General features: G+C 34.6%; 1 long non-coding RNA gene across 1 annotated transcript; it reads left to right on the top strand.

Moving 5' to 3' along the window:
- Window positions 1-281: 281 nt before the first annotated feature.
- On the top strand, window positions 282-12,626 carry LOC127548519 (uncharacterized). Its single transcript, XR_007950410.1, has 2 exons — window positions 282-806; window positions 6,527-12,626. It is a non-coding gene; the product is annotated as an uncharacterized LOC127548519 (long non-coding RNA).
- The last annotated feature ends 280 nt before the right edge of the window (window positions 12,627-12,906 follow it).

Raw genomic sequence — 12,906 nt, 5'->3', positions numbered from 1 at the left:
TATCCTCTAAATTACTAATAATAAAAAAGAAATGGTTATTGTCCTTAATTCATAAAGAGGATTAAAATGACATCACTAAATTGGAGTTGAGGTACAATGTGTCCAGCTGTACTTGATCAGACTAATACAAACTTGGAAGGTTCTACCACAAGTCGGGCACAAATAGTACACAGGAATATTTGGATAGAAGCTGTTTCTAAATTTGTGCATCTCATGTTTCTTTTGAGCTACTGCAATTCTGCTTCACTCATATAGCACAGCACCTTCTTTGAGGTGGACAAACCATGCTGGGAGATCCTTTGCCAGTGTGTTCCACCTCATGTAATAGATTCCAGAGTCCTTCAAAGAGACCTCAAGAATGTCACTGTATCTCTTCTGACCTCAGTGCTTGCTTTGTATGAGTTCACCATAAAATAGTCTTTTAGTTAACCATACATTTGGCATTGAAACAAAGTGGTCAGCTCATCAGAGTTGCACTCTCTGCAATAGAGTTTGCCTGCTTAGCAGTTTATTTTGAAAAAGGACCTCATTGTTCAGTATTTTATCTTGCCAGGTGATCTTTAGAATCTTTACAAGACAATTTAAGTGGAAGTAATTCAGTTTCCTGGCATGGTGTTGATAGCTAGGTTTCACAGACATACAACAATGAGGTGAACACAATGGCTCGGTAGACCTTTGGTGGGTAATCTAATACCTCTTCTTGCCCCAACTTTCCTTTCAAGCTTCCTAAATATTGAGCTAACTCTGGCAATGACTGCATCAACCCCATCATCTATGTGTATCTCCCTGGAAAGTATACCGTCAAGGTAAGTGAACTTATTTACAGTATTAAAATTTCTCCATTTGCTGTAACATTTGCTGGTTGCATATATGGATAACAGGGTACTGGCTGGTGGAGAACCTATGTTTTCTTGGTATTCATTGTTAGGCCTAAATTAGTAGAGAATTGCTCCATATTGAATTTCAGCTTTAGAAGCTACATGGAATGCACAATCATTTGTGTACCAGAAAAAATCATGTAGCAACTCTCCTTCCACTTTAGTTATAGCCTTCTCAAGTAAAATAATTTAACATCATTGTGGCAGCTGATTGCTTTTATATACTTTTGTTTTGTGTTTTGCTGAGGCAATTGGGGTTAAGTGACTTGCCCAGGGTCACACAGACAGGAAGTATTAAGTGTTTGAGACCAGATGTGAACTCAGGTCCTCCTGATTTCAGGGATGGTGCTCTATCCTCTGCACCACCTAGCTGCCCTGCTTTTATATACTTCTTGACAGCATCTTACAACATTGCTGAAAACATCATGATAAAAAGCATGGGAGCAAGCGCACAGTCTTACTTTATTACATTGGTGACTGAAAAAGCTTGAGAGAACCATCCATTATCCAGAACCTGAGCAAACATGCCATCATGAAATTAATGTATAGTACTGATGAACTTCTCAGGCAATAGAATATTAACAAGATTTTCTATAAACTCTCTTGACTGACAGTATCAAAGGCCTTAATTGAATCAATGAATGTTGTATACACACCTCTATTCTGCTCTTGGCATTTCTCCTGGAGTTGTCAAGCAGTAAACACGATGTCAATTATTCCTTGACCTTTTCTGAAATCACACTGACTCTCTGGTAGATTACTGTCTTCCAAGTCTATGAAGGAGGACTCCAGCAAGAGTTTTGCCAGCAATGACTAGGAGAGGGAGCCCTCCTGTGATTGTCACAACCTACAGCTTCTTGGAGAAAAAGCAACATCAAAATAATCTTGAAGTTTTATCTCTTAATCTGCAAATTAACAAACATGACAAAAATGGTGATAGTCAGTGTTGGAGAAGTCATGGGATAATAGACACAATAATACACTGTTATTGGAACTATGAAGTTCTGTAGTTCTGGAAAGCAATTTGCAATTATACAAATAAAGTGACTAAAATGTCCATACCCTTAATATAGTAAAAGTGATAGTTCTACCTAAATATCTACTTGTTCAGTGTTGTGTCAATCAAACTGCCAGGAAATTGCTTTACAAAGCTAGAAAAAGTGGTAATAAAATTTATCTGGCATAGCAGGGAGTCAAGAATTTCAAGGGAATTAATGAAAAGGAATGCAGATGAGGCTGGTCTAGCAGTAGCAGACCTAAATTATATTATAAAGCAGTGGTCATCAAAGCCATTTGGTACTGGCTAAGAAATAGAATAATTGAACAGTGGAATAAGTTAGATTCATAAGACAACATTAGACAATGACTATAGTAATCTAATGTTTAATAAACCTCAAGGACTCCAGTTTCTGGGATAAGAACTCACTATTTGACAAAAATTGCTGAGAAAATTGGAAAATACTGTGGCAGGGAGTAGGCATTGACCAAACACCCTGTGCCAAGAGAGAGTCAAAGTGAGTTCATGATTTAGATATAAAGAGTGATACTATAAACAAATTGGAAGAACAGGGAATAATCTACCTCTCTGAGGTGTGGGGAGAGGGAAGGAATTTGTGGCCAAAGAGGAGCTGGAGTACATTATGAAATACAAAATGGCTGATTATATGAAGTTTAAAAGTCTTTGAACAAACAAAACTAATGCAGACAAAATTAGAAGGGAAGCAGAAAACTAGGAAGAAAATTTTACATCCAAGGGTTCTGATAAAGACTCATTTCTAAAATATGTAGAGAACTGACTCAAATTTATAAGATTACAAGCCATTCTCCAATTGATAAATGGTCATAAGATATGAACAGATAATTTTCAGAAACCATTTCTAGTCATATGAAAAAATGCTCTAAATCACTATTGAGCAGAGAAATTCAAATTAATACAACTCTGAGATACCACTACCCCCTTGTCAGATTGGTTAAGATGACAAGAAAAGGTGATGATAAATGTTGGAGGGGATGTGGGAAAACTGGGATACTAATACATTATTGTGAACTGACCCATCCATTCTGGAGAGCAATTTGGAACTATGCCCAAAGGACTATAAAACTATGCATACCCTTTGATTCAGTAGTGTCTTGGTCTATATCCCAAAGAGATCATAAAAAGAGGAAAAGAATCCTCAAGTGCAAAAATATTTGTAGTAACTCTTTTTGTAGTAGCAAGTAGCTAGAAACTGAATAGATACCCATCAATTGGGGAATGGCTGAATAAGTTATGATATCAGAAGGTTATGGAATATTATTGTTCCATAAGAAATTATCTATAGTCTGATTTCAGAAAGGCCTGGAGAGATTTACATGAATTGATGCTAAGTGAAGTGAGTAAAAACAAGAGAATATTGTACACAGCAATAACAAGATTATGTGATGACCAATTCTGATGGGCGTGATTTTCTTCAACAATGAGGTGATTCAGGTCAATTCCAATAGACTTGTGATAGAGAGAGCTATCTGCATCCAGAAAGAGATGTGGGTACTGAATGTGGATAACAACATAGTATTTTCACCTTTTTGTTGTTGCTTGTTTGCTTTTTGTTTTTTCTCATTTTCTTTCCTTTTGATCTGATTTTTCTTATGAAGTATCATAAATGTAGAAATATGTATAGAAAAATTGTACATTTAGCATATGTTGTATTACTTGCTATCTAAAGGGAGGACGTGAGGAGAGGGGAGGTAGAAAAAATTTGGAGCACAAGGTTTTGCAAGAATGAATGTTGAAAAATATCTATGCATATATTTTGAAAATAAAAAGCTAAAAAAAAGTCCATACCCTTTGAATCAGATTTCATTACTAGGCTTAAAACCCAAAGAAGCCGTTGATAAGGGAAAAAATCCCCAAAATATTTATAGCATCACTTTTGTGATAGTAAAGAATTAGAAACCAAGAATATTCCCATCAATTGGGTAATGGCTTAATAAATTGTGATAATGGAATATTTTTACTATGTTGAAAGAATATATTATAAGCATGTATATAATAACTACACAGAAACATGTAACAATCTACATGAACTGATGATGCAGAGTAAAATAAGCAGAGCCAAGAAAATGATATGTACAATTAAAACAATGTGAATGAAAATCAGTGAAAAAAATCAGAAGTGAATATAACAAAATGATAAAGCTCAAGCATGATTCAAATGAAGAGACACCCTCCCAATCTGCCTTTTCATAGAGTTAGGAGCTCCACAGATATTATATATTGCACATGTTTTCAATTTTTTTTTCATTGAATTGAATAGCTATATTGATTTTTTTTCCCCCTTAAAAATATTTGTTATTTGGAATGGCTCTCTGGGATAGGGAGGGGGAAAGATAGTTAAGGATAACTATGATAATGTAAGAAACAGAAGATATCAATAAAAACTTATTCAAAAAAGAAAAATATTCAAGGCCAAGTTTAATAGGACTAGGGAAGTGAATAATTTAAAATATTGGGAAAACTATCCTAATAATAGTAATAAAGTCTCCTTGATGAAGAGTCATTGAAAGAATGCTCAGGAACAGGGTATCAATATAGTATGATATAGCAACCTGGTACTTAATTACATTCCTGAATGCATCAAGTACAGAATTCATGAAATCTGAAAAAATGGTTTTATAACCAAAGTGAATTTCAGAGAACAGAAATGGCTAAGAAGGGAGACTTCTAGAATTCCAATAAAGTGTTTATGCCTAGAGGTTTAAAGGGAAATTCATGTTTGCGCCAGCTTCAGATTTAGTCACTATGTAATCATGGGCAAGTCACTTAACCACTACTTTCTTCAGTTTTTTCAAATACAAAATGGTTATAGCAATACAATCTGCCTTTCAAGGTTATTGTGAGTATCAAATGAGATGATATTTGTAGTGTTTAAAAGGCCTTTCCAGTGGTAGGAACTGGAACCTAAATATGAAATGGGTTCATGATTTAGACATAAGGAGTAATAGTATAAACAAATTAAGAGAACAAGGGATAGTCTATCTCTCAGGTCTGTGGTGAGGAAGGAATCTTTGACCAAAGAAGAATTAGAGAATATTATGAAATGCAAAATGGATAATTTTGATTATATTAAACTAAAAAAGTTTTATACAAACAAAACCAATGCAACCAAGATTAGAAGGGAAGTAGAAAATTGAGGAAAGTTTTTAAATTCAAAGGGTCTAATAAAAGTCTCATTTCTAAAATATATAGAGAATTAACTCAAATTTATAAGAATACAAGCCATTCTCCAATTGATAAATAGTCAAATGAAATGAACAGACAGTTTTCAGATGAAGAAATTAAAGTTATTTACACATATTAAAAGTGTTTACAATCCTTATTAATTAGAGAAATGCAAACTAAGACAATTTTGAGGTACCACTACACATCTCTCAGATTGGCTAAGATGAAAGGAAAGGAAATGATAAATGTTGGAGAGGATGTGGGAAAACTGGGACACTAATACATGTTTGGTGGAGTTGTGAACTGATCCAAACATTCTGGAGAGTAATTTGGAACTATACCTAAAAGGCTATCAAACTGTACATATCCTTTGATCCAGCAGTGACTCTACTGGGTCTGCATCACAAAGAGATCATAAAAAGGGAAAAGAACCCACACATGCAAATGTTTGTAGCAGCAAGGAACTGGAACTGAGTGAATCAGCCCATCAGCTGGGGAATGGTTGAATAATGAATCTATGGTATAGAAATATTATGGAATATTATTGTTCCATAAGAAATTATCAGCAGATTGATTTCAGAAAGGCCTGAAGAGACTTACATGAACTGACTCTGAGTGAAGTAAATAGAAACAAGAGAACATTGTATATAGTAACAAGATTATGTGAGGATCAACTCTGATTTATTTGGTTCTTTTTCACAATGAAGAGAGTCAGGCCAATTCCAATAGATTTGTGAGGAAGAGATCCATCTGCAGCCAGAAAGAGAACTATGAGGACTGAATATGGATCACAACATAGTATTTTTACCTTTTTCATTGCTGTTTGCTAGCTCATTTTTTTCCTTTTTGATCTGATTTTTCTTGTGCAGCATGATAAATGTGGAAATATATTTAGAAGAATTATACATGTTTAACCTATTTTGGATTACTCAATGTCTAGGGAAGAGGGCTGGGAAAAGAGAAAGAAAAATTTTGGAATACAAGGTTTTATAAAGATGAATGTTGAAAACTATCTTTGTATGTATTTTGGAAAAAAAAAAAAAACCCATTACCAAAAAAAATTTAGCATTCCTGGAAGGTATGGAACTTGACCTAAGCTTTAAAAGAATCCTGATTTATTTCTTGGTTTTTAGTTATATAGGCATGAACACATCTTAGAATATTACCATGTTTGGGGAGAAAGTCCAAAAGAACCTCTGCCTCAATAGTCTTCATACTATGCTGAAATTCCTGAATGTTCCTTGCTAACAGTTTCCTAATGTTGCTTTTTCTTGAGAAGGGAATGTATTTTGATAGAAAGAATATTAGATTTAAAGTCAGAAAATCTGGTCTGAATATCTTATGCTTTAAATATTTGATATTTATGAACTATGTAATCCTTAGCCTCTAAGGACCTCAATTTCCTCATCTTTAAAATGCATTAATTGCTTTTTTGGTCTATCCACAGTAAGAATGAAGAGCATTCTCAGCAACCAGTCTGTCAACAACCCAGAAAATGCTGACATCTTTCTGAAGAGACAAACCATATTGTGAAAAGCCCCAGAGGAATCCTACAAACATATTTCAAGTTGACAAGTTGTGGGGAAGTCAAAAAGAATCTTGCAACAGTTCTCACAATTTCCAGTCACGCACAAAAACAAGATCAAAGGCATTGCCTGGCTTTTCAGGTGTAACCCTTCACCACAAGATTAGGTCTGGTTGAACTCATTTCCTCATTAATGTCATTCAAGAGAATGGCTCATTTGTTGAAATCAGAAACTTGTTGGATGAAAAGTATATGTGAAAAGTGATCATGAGACTAGGTTGCTTGTTCTTTCTCAAGCCTCCAAATATGAGTTAACATTTGAAGGAAATGATTCTGAATTTGTATCAAATCCAGTAGCCCTGATTCAACAAGTTACAACAGTAAAAACAAATCAACAAACAAAATTTTTTTTAAAGGATTTTAAGAAAATTTTGGATGATAGCTCCATTTCTCAGAAAGGCACAAAGCAAAAGATTAACAAATAAGTTTGAAAAGTTGTACAGACGCTGCTGACGGCAGTATCCTCAGGATTTAACATAATTTAGATGTTAAAATATATTTGAAAATTAGAGACTTGTTTTTAAATTGTTACCACACTGAGAGATTGTGACAAAATTTAAATTTCAGATGTGTTAAAGTCAATGGTACAAAGAATTAGGCAGTTGATTTGGGGTCCTTGATTTTGGAAAGTCTTTTTACCAACCTTTACCAAGACTTTGGATATAGACTTTTTAATATGTTCAGAAAATTTTCCTAATAGTAGGCTTGCTATCTATTTCTGCACTATAACAACAATAAGAAGAAAACATTGTTTTTAAAAAGATTAAAAAATAAAATTAAGAGGTCGGACTAGATAATATCTAGGCAGTAGTATAGTACTGGGGAAAAGAACTTTACTCCTTAGCTATATAAACCTAGATAAGTCACTGACCTTAGGCCTTAATATCTTCATCTGTAAAATGATAATAATAATACTTTCTAAGTCTATCTCAGTTATGTATAAATGTGAAATATTATTGTCTAAGTAGGAGAGCCTCTACTGGTCTCATAGGCACTGGAGCATTACAATTTTTCTTCTTTACAAGAGGCCCCTCTGTTCTACATCTAAGCATTCATTCTGACCAGGTTCAAAATTGCAAGTTTCATCTCTAATGAAAGGAGAGAAGGGTTCCTTTTCCCCTTTCTCATATCTCAATGCATTAATTCCTTTAATGGGAATAAGTTATTTAAAGCTAAGGTTTTGACTCAACTTAATGAACGAATGAAAAATTATTAAGCACCTACTATGTTTCAAGCAAAATTGTCTCAGGATCCTGACCAAGGCGTCATTTTTGATGATTCATTGACTGTTCACCCAAACAGCCAATCAACTGTCAAGTTTTGTTCCTTATAATCCCTCTAATATATGTGTTCTTTCATCTGTCACACAGTCACCATGATGATACAGACCCTCTTTACCACATTCCAGGATTATTGGAATAGTTTGCTGGTTGATCTTCCTTCTTCAAATATTTTTACTCCAGTTCATCTTTCATCAAATTGATTTTCCTAAGATTCAATAATGTCAAACCTCTATTCATTCATCTCCCAATTGCCTTCAGACTCTGTGCTGTCTGAACAACTCTCACTACATTCCTGTTGGTGAAATGACTCAAGCCAGTCCTTTTGTTGGTGGCTAATCTTCTTCCACTAACTAGTTCCACTCATTGGACCAAGGACCTCTCAGTCTCTCAAATCTACAGGGTCATTTTTATGATTGTATACAAATATCTACTAATGCTTGTTTGTTTGCTCAGGAAAGGAAACAAAAGTGGGAAAGTTATTCGGGGTGTCAGGTGCAAATTCACCTAGATGAGTCAGCATTTCACTATCTGTCATATTGGACCATACCTTCCCTACCTCCAACTAAAAGTCTTAGAGTTATATGTCACCTGGAGGATCAAAGGAAAGGAGAAGTGTTCTACCTTTTTCTTCAACTGATACAGCACTTTCCTTCTATTGGTATCTTAGGATGGCAAATGGATCAAGAGATCATGCAGGATTTGCTGGGTGACGCTAAAATCTGAAATACTTTTAGGATGGGTCAGCACATGGCTAGAAGAAATCAGGAAGTGCATCATTTCTGATATGACCAAATAATCAATGCACATGCTCTGTAGCATAATCCCTCTAGGCCATCTCAATCTATGTTATCATTATATATAATATACAGTAGTCAGAATTTGCCCTAATAGTCAAAGAACTATTTGCTGCATGATAAACAGAGGAATATGAGCCAGGAGAACAAAAGAGGTGACTTTTTTTCTTCATTTAGCCTTTATTCTTTTTTTATTTTTTATTTAATAATTACTTTATATTGATAGAATCCATGCCAGGGTAATTTTTTTACAACATTATCCCTTGCACTCATTTCTGTTCCGATTTTTCCCCTCCCTCCCTCCACCCCCTCCCCTAGATGGCAAGCAGTCCTATATATGTTGGATATGTTGCAGTATATCCTAGATACAATATATGTTTGCAGAACTGAACAGTTCTTTTGTTGCACAGGAAGAATTGGATTCAGAAGGTATAAATAACCCGGGAAGCAAAACAAAAATGCAGATAGTTCACATTCGTTTCCCAGTGTTCTTTCTTTGGGTGTAGCTGCTTCTGTCCGTCATTTATCAATTGAAACTCAGTTAGGTCTCTTTGTCAAAGAAATCCACTTCCATCAAAATATGTTCTCATACAATATTGTTGTCGAAGTGTATAATGATCTCCTGGTTCTGCTCATTTCACTCAACATCAGTTCATGTAAGTCTCGCCAGTCCTCTCTGTATTCATCCTGCTGGTCATTTCTTACAGAACAATAATATTCCATAACATTCATATACCACAATTTACCCAGCCATTCTCCAATTGATGGGCATCCATTCATTTTCCAGTTTCTAGCTACTACAAATACATTTTGGCACATACAGGTCCCTTTCCCTTCTTTAGTATTTCTTTGGGATATAAGCCCAATAGAAACACTGCTGGATCAAAGGGTATGCACAATTTGATAACTTTTTGGGCATAATTCCATATTGCTCTTCAGAATGGTTGGATTCGTTCACAACTCCACCAACAATGCATTAGTGTCCCAGTTTTCCTGCATCCCCTCCAACATTCATCATTATTTTTTCCCGTCATCTTAGCCAATCTGACAGGTGTGTAGTGGTATCTCAGAGTTGTCTTAATTTGCATTTCTCTGATCAATAATGATTTGGAACACTCTTTCATATGAGTGGTAATAGTTTCAATTTCATCCTCTGAAAATTATCTGTTCATATCCTTTGACCATTTATCAATTGGAGAATGGCTTGATTTCTTATAAATTTGAGTCAGTTCTCTATATATTTTGGAAATGAGGCCTTTATCAGAACCTTTAACTGTGAAGATGTTTTCCCAGTTTGTTGCTTCCCTTCTAATCTTGTTTGCATTAGTTTTGTTTGTACAAAGGCTTTTTAATTTGATGTAATCAAAATTTTCTATTTTGTGATCAGTAATGGTCTCTAGTTCATCTTTGGTCACAAATTTCTTTCTCCTCCACAAGTCTGAGAGATAAACTATCCTATGTTCCTCTAATTTATTTATAATCTCGTTCTTTATGCCTAGGTCATGGACCCATTTTGATCTTATCTTGGTATATGGTGTTAAGTGTGGGTCCATGCCTAATTTCTGCCATACTAATTTCCAATTATCCCAGCAGTTTTTATCAAATAATGAATTCTTATCCCAGAAGTTAGGGTCTTTGGGTTTGTCAAACACTAGATTGCTATAGTTGACTATTCTGTCTTGTGAATCAACCTTTTCCACTGATCCACTAATCTATTTCTTAGCCAATACCAAATGGTTTTGGTGACTGATGCTTTATAATATAATTTTAGATCAGGTACAGTTAGGCCACCTTCATTTGATTTTTTTTTTCATTAATTCCCTTGAGATTCTCGACTTTTTATTGTTCCATATGAATTTTGTTGTTATTTTTTCAAGATCATTAAAATATTTTCTTGGAAGTCTGATTGGTATAGCACTAAATAAATAGATTAGTTTAGGAAGTATTGTCATCTTTATTATGTTCGCTCGCTGATCCAAGAGCACTTAATATTTTTCCAATTATTTAAGTCTGACTTTATTTGTGTGGACATTTAGCCTTTATTCTTGCTCAGTATAATTTACATCCCCTATTCTCCACTTTTATGGCTACTTATCTAATTCAGGACATCTTCAACCCTCCCCTTAGTCATAGACTAGCCTTCACATATTCCCTCCCCCACTCTCTTGCCCCACCCCACCTAGCTGTGCTAGATTGATCTATTTGCTGTTCCTTGTACAAACATTTTATTTCCCTTAGCACACGCTTTCCCTTGTGCCTTGTGTGTCTTCCTATCTCACCTATATCTCTTGGAATCCTTTACTCCCTTCAAGGATCATTTCAAAGGCCACTTCCTACTTCCTATACAAACAAAAGGTTTTTCCTTATTCTTCCCTACCCCAAATCACTTAGTACTTTCCCACTCTCAAAATCATTTCATATTTACTTTGCATGTATTTTGCATTTAATTACATAGTTGTACATTTTTTCTAAGTAGAGTATAACAAGCTCCTTGGGCTTGTTTTTATCTTCATATCCCCAGAGCATTGCATAATTAATTAATTCACATATTAAGTAGGCACTTAATAAGTGCTTGTTAGATTGAATTATACAGTCCAACTCTCATTTTATAGATGAAGAAAGCAATTTCAAAAAATATGAGTCTCAGTTAATAAGCAACAGAGTCAGGAGTTGTACTCAGATCTCCTGAATACCACTATGCCATGGCTCTGCATGTTTCCTTAGGGGTAGAACTAACTAACTGGTTGTCAAGATCTTGTTGAGAAATTTGCTATTTACCCATCATCTCTTGGCATTCTATTTGTTTATCCAGTACATTTGTGCTGAGCTCTGTCAATGCCAGACACATGATTAGCTGTAGTATATCCTTCTTGACTCTTAGTCAGAGAAGCTCTGGCAAATACACAAAAATGGGTATAACAAATTAGCATTTTTTAAAACATGATTTCATCTGGCAATATATAGAAACTTTTTTCTCTGAAAATTGCTGAGCAAAATTATTAGAGATCCTACTACCTTTTTAATTTGGCTGGTCAATTAACATTTATTAAGTACTTCCTATGTGTCTGAGGGCCAGAGGAGAAAGAGACAACAGGATGGTTAAGTGGATAGAATCCCAATCTAGGTTAGGAAGTTATTCCTCTTCTTGAGCTCAAATCTTGCCTCAGACATTTATTTACTGTGTGACATTGGGCAAGTTACTTAACTTTATTTGCCTCAGTTTTCTCATCTGTAAAATGAGCTGGAGAAGGAAATTTTTGGCAAGAAAACCCCAAATGCGGTCTTGAAGAGTCAGATATGACTGAAAAATGACTGAACAAAACTATTTGTGAGGTGCTAAGTGCTGAAAATACAAATAATGACTAAAGCACTTAAGTCAAATTTTATATGTATGATTTAAAAAAAATTATAGAAAACTCAAGTAACCTATTAGGATATCAAAGTATATTTGAGAACACTGAGGTTCTAGAAACTGTATAATCTCATGGACAGAAGACTCTGAGGTTAAACTGGGATAAAATTCTACTCTAAGTAGCATTCATTCATTCAATACATTATTTATTGACTATTTGCCATCTACAAAGACTGTAAGAATAAGACATGTTTCCTGAACTCCAGAATCTAATCTTAGAAACTGACTTGAAAGACTTGCTTATCCAAAGCAATCCCAATAGACTTTGGACAGAAAACGCCATCTGCATCTAGAAAAAGAACTATGGAGACTGAATATAAATCAATACATGCTATGCTTATTTCTTTTTTCTGCTATTTAAAATCTCTCCCATGGTTTTTCCTTATTGATCTGATTTTTCTCTCCCAACATGATTCATAAAACAATGTGTATTTTTAAAAATAATGAATATAATAAGAAAGACTTGCTTATAAGTTTGTGTCTATTAATAATGTCATCCCTTATTTCTCCGTTTGGAAAGCTGTACAAACAAGCCCACTTCATACACTGTTTATAGTGAGGAAAAGAGAAAGAAAAAACTCAATAGCACCTCATAAAGTAAATATCCTCACTTCAAATCCCAAGAATAAACCTGGGGAATACACCTCTGTTTTTATAGCTATATCCATCTCATGCATATCAGTTTACTCACTGGAGAATTCTATGGTTAATTATCTCTACATATTGGAACTGATGAAGTAACTGATGAAGAAG

Source organism: Antechinus flavipes, chromosome 2 (assembly GCF_016432865.1).
Source record: "Antechinus flavipes isolate AdamAnt ecotype Samford, QLD, Australia chromosome 2, AdamAnt_v2, whole genome shotgun sequence".
Taxonomy (NCBI): domain Eukaryota; kingdom Metazoa; phylum Chordata; class Mammalia; order Dasyuromorphia; family Dasyuridae; genus Antechinus; species Antechinus flavipes.
Note: the sequence above shows the minus strand (reverse complement) of the source record. Positions and strands in the feature narration are given on the sequence as shown.